Here is a 5,137-nt window from a genome sequence, read left to right on the forward strand (position 1 = left end):
AATGGCCTTTCGGGGGGGTTAGCAGTCCTGTGGGATCCGGACTGGATCAAAGAAAAAACATATAGTTTTCTGGCAGGATCCTGATCTCGGCACAAATGAGGGGACATAAATTTCCTATAAATATCTTGAATGTATATACTCCCTATAGGAATAGATTGCCTTTTTAGGAGAAACTTTTTTCTTCTGAAATTTTTGATGTTGAATATTTACTGATTGCAGGAGACTTAAACGTCACACTAAATATGGATGAAATCTGGGGCACCAACAGGAAAAAGGATCCCCTAGCTGAAAGAATAAAAAATGAGCTGCTGAGAAGGAATTATGTTAACATCCTTCGTTCCCAAATGCATCCGACGTGGGAAAATGGAAGAATCAAGAAAGCTTATATAGCTAAGAGACTTGATAGATTTATTCTTCATGCTAGCTTAATTGACAAGATGGGCATGTCCTTCTCATTGATTGAGAATGTTTTCATTTCAAATCATAGATCGATTTTGTTAAGATGGAAGGAAAACGGTTTCAGGAATGGCTACTCCTTCAAATTCAAGAGATCATACCTGGAAGATCCAGCTTTCAATGATCTCATAAAAAAGCCTGGAATGAGATGTCATCCTCTAATCTTTTCTTCTTTTAATGACATTCAGAGACTAAATGGAATACATTCGAAAGGTGGTAAAAGAGTGGCAAATCAAGAAAAGGCAATCCAATAGAAATTATCTCCAGAAAATTCAAAAGGAATTGGATAGTGCATCGAGAGCTATGGCTGCTCATCACCTATCCTTTCAAATGACATGTCGCATAAAGGAGTTACAAAATAAGAAAATAAAAATTTTAGAACAGGACAAATCGTTCTTGAGATTGAAGAGTAGGGTGATATGGCTAAAACAAAGGGACAAAAACACAAAATTTTTCCATAAAGTCGTAAACTCCAGGCGTGAAAAGAATTCTATCTAGAAAATAAGTGATGGAAGAGGAGGTTTCCATTTTTCTCAATAGGAAATTTCGAAGGAGGCAATGAGATACTTTGAAACGCAATACAAAAGATTTGAAGACAAAAGGTTTCAGGATATTCTGTGGGGCATTGAATTGTTTCCTCATATGTTTGATGAGGATATAAATGATCAAATATTTCAGCCAGTAACTGAGGAGGAATTGTTGAGAATAATGAAATCTTTTAAAAGGGACAAATGCCCAGGGCCGGACGGTTGGAAAATAGAGTTCTTCATTCACTTTTTCGATCTCATCAAAGCTGACTTGCTAAGAATGGTAGAAGGATCTAGGATGTCAGCCAGCATCAACCAAAAAACCTCATCCACTAATATAGTTCTCATTCCAAAAAAACGAAATGCAGAGTCCTTCATGGACTTTCTACCGATTTCATTGTGTAATATCTCTTACAAAATCATATCAAAAATCATTGCAGAAAGAATCAAAAGAACTCTATCAATTTTCTTATCAAATGATCAACATGGTTTCTTACAGGGAAGAAACATCATGGACGTGGTTGCAACAACACAAGAAGGTATTTTTGCCATTCACTCCAAAAAAAGTGATGTAGTCATCCTCAAGATCGGCCTTCGCAAGGCGTATGATTTCCTCGAACGAGGATTCATCAGATGCTTGATTACAAAGGTCGGCTTAAGAGCCAGTGTGATTAATTGGATCATGGCCTACTTTGAGAAGGTGAATCATGCGATCATCATAAACGGGATTCCATCTTCCTATTTCCTAGCATCTAGAGGCCTTCGCCAAGGCTGCCCCCTATCTCCGTTGTTATTCATTTTGGCTATGAATTCGCTCAGCCTCCATATCAACAAGGTTGTAAAGGAAAATAGGTGTCTCCCGATGAAAATTTGCAGGAACATTTCAATCTCACATAATCTCTTTGTGGATGATATCATAATGTTCAGAATTTTTTGCATATTCACATGGTCGTGTTACTACGAAATTCTTAAAAACTTTCAAAAGGAAACATGATTGCAGATAAACAGATTGAAGTCAATCATTTACCACAACGATATCAACCAGGAAGATGTTGATCGGTTATAAGCTCTTTTTGGAATTGAAGCGCAATCCATTAGACTTGGAATTAAATATTTGGGTTTTCAGTTAAAATCAAATGGATACTCAAAGGTGGACTGGCAGTGGATCCCAGATAAATACTACAAGAAGATATCAATTTGGGAGTATAGATGTATTTCTCTAGCTAGTAGAGTAATTCTGGTGCAATCTATGCTAAACCAGCTGGTTGTTTATTGGGTTCATTTATATTTCCTCCCTCCGAGCATAATACAATCAATGAATAAGCTTACTGCAAATTTTATTTGGGGTGGTCAAGCAGGAAAAAGGAAATATCATCTCTCAAAATTATCCAATATCTCTTTGCTGAAGAGTATGGGAGATTGGGGCCTTTTAGATTTGTGGACATTTGGAAAGGCACTCTTATGCAAGACTTTGTGGAGAGGGATTTATGAAGAAGGGCCATGGAGCAACACAATTCAGAAGAAGTACCTGGGCAGGAAGGATCTATCATTCTGGTTCAGGAAAGGGATGATCGAAGCCTCTTATGGATCTTCAATATGGTTAAGCCTCCATAAGATTGAAAGTTTTTTCCTGAAGAATTTAATTTTGTGTTGTCAATCTTGCAAAAAGATCCTTATTGGGAAAGACCAGTTTCTAAGCGGCGCTGAGGAGATCATTGTTCCCGAACCATTACTGTCTTTTCTGCACAGGAAAGGTTTTTTCTTTTGGGACAGTTTAATCTCTGGCTGGCAGGGTCCAATCCCTCACTGGAGGGAAGCTGGAAGTTTGGAGATGCTGGTTGACATTGCTCTTCAATGGGAGAATATCAGAACTCATCTCAGAAACTGCAGCATCTTTCCCTCATCGGATTATGATTGTCTCATTTGGAGAAACTTGAAAGGGATGAATTCTATTTGTGTTAAAGACATTTATCAGAGTTTGATGGGTCTAAATCAGTCTTCTTTCAATACTTCATTCCCTCGCATTTTCTGGAAATCTGGGTGCCCTGAAAAAATGGTTTTCTTCTCATGGTTATCTTTCCATAACAAAAATCTTTCTTGGGAGAACTTAAAGAAGTGGGGATGGCAGGGTCCTGGTTTTTGTTCCATATGCAGGTCAGTAGAGGAAAACAACTATCACTTATTTCTGAATTGCAATGGATCTTAGCAGCTATGGCTTTCTTTGGAGAACTGCAATGGAATCCAGCATATGACTCACTCTTCAATTAATGAAGTGTTTCTATGGTGTAGTGAGCAAAAAGATTGATGGAGACAGATTTTCATTATCACTCTTTGGAGCATCTAGAAGTGGCGCAACAATTATATTTTCAAAGGCAAAAGATCCCCATTTTTGGAAATCTTTTTCAATATTATTTCTCTCTATGAAGAAATCCCTCAATATCCTCCAAAGAAAAAGAATCAGGTTTGTAAAGAGCTTTCTCAGGAGCTTTCTCCTTTGCCAAGGGCATACTTCAATGGAGCTGAGCAGAATGGATCATCTGGTTGTGGAATTCACATTTTAGCAAATGAAAACAGCCAAATTTTCATCCACTGGAATGGGGGAGGGGCACCAACAGTGAGGCTGAGGCGATGGCCCTCACTGGTCTTTTAAGCTTATGTATCATTCTAAATGTACAGGGTGTTTCAATCTTTGGAGACTCAATAGTTATGGTGGATTATGTCGCTAGAAAAAATATCATTTCCAGGCCTCACCTTGTAGGTTGGCTAGATAGGATCAGATTTTATTCGAATATATTGGAGGGTGGCTCAATTCATCACATCAACAGGACTCAAAATCAACAAGCAGACGTATTATCAAAGAAGGGTCTTCAAGCGGTTCCTCGTTTCTGGTATTTGCAGGTTTCTTCTGAAAGGAAAATCTTTACCATTCAGGAATTCTATCCTCCTGATTTCTAGTTCTCCTTTCCAGATCAACAGGTCTTTTCGGTTTTTCTTTTTGCCTTTTATTTCTCTCTGTCTGTTCTGTTTCGATATGATGTTGATCCTTCTTTCTTGTGTCAGTTCTATAGGTTTCTCCTTGATCCGGATTTAAGCAGGAACGCAATAGATTACAGAGATAACCATAAATACAGAGATACGATAACCATAAAAACAGAGATTCAGCGGAAATAATACTTCATTTCATTAATGGAGAATACTGAAATATGCTTACAAATAGAAATAACCCAGCTAGGGCGATGGTAGCTTATCTCTGAGAAGAGATGTGTCGGCTACATGCTTCTGAACTATTTCGAACTATATTACAATGAGGCTCGAGGGCCTATTTATTGTTGAGAAACAATGGAAAACCCTTCACATTCCAAAACCTAACCCTAGAAGATGAAACGCCAAATTGTGGGCCCCGTTTTTGGGTAAGTTGGTACATCAACTTCCCAGGGTCGTAACTTTGGCATACGATCTCCGTTTTACGCGCATGATAGCCCGTTGGAAAGATCTCTATGAGGACTACAACGGAAAAGACAATTTTTTAACTAAAAAATCGTGGAGCAAGATTTCCCAAAAAACGTCGTTTAGGGCCTCAAAACGGCTCCGGAAGTTTAGGACCCGAAAAACTGCTAAAAATAGTAAACTGCGCTATAATTAAGGAAACTGAAAATGTTGAGAGGAACAATGGTGGGGATCCAGGTGGACTTGGCAGGTGGCCACCAATATCCACCTGGATCACTCCTCCTATATTTCTCCTATGTTTTCCTTGAAAATCATGTTGCGGGTTAATAGCCCAGGTTTTGTTTGGTTTAATTTTGTTGCTGTTTGACAGCCCAAGCTTTGTTGGTCTTCTTGGCAAGGTCTTGCCATTTTTTAAATATGGCCTATGGCTATGCTTCTCCAAATCTCCCTGGGACATATGAAATGTTCAAGCGAATGTACATATCTGCTCTTTTAGATATCTTATATAAATGCAATCATGCTTTTTCATCTTGAAAAACTTTGAAGTGACACTGCCATCTGTCTAGTTATTACGTAAATATAAATTAAACTAATTAAACAACTAAGATGAAAGGAGTAACCAAAATTTTGATGCCTCTTCATTGATTTATTTTTAATCAAATTCCATTGAAACAATGCGCACCATTCTACGAATTTTCTTCTTGACT

This window comes from Pinus tabuliformis, chromosome 5_2 (genome assembly GCF_031772625.1).
Source record: "Pinus tabuliformis cultivar Carrire ecotype Pingquan chromosome 5_2, CPIR1, whole genome shotgun sequence".
NCBI classification, from domain to species: Eukaryota; Viridiplantae; Streptophyta; class Pinopsida; order Pinales; family Pinaceae; genus Pinus; species Pinus tabuliformis.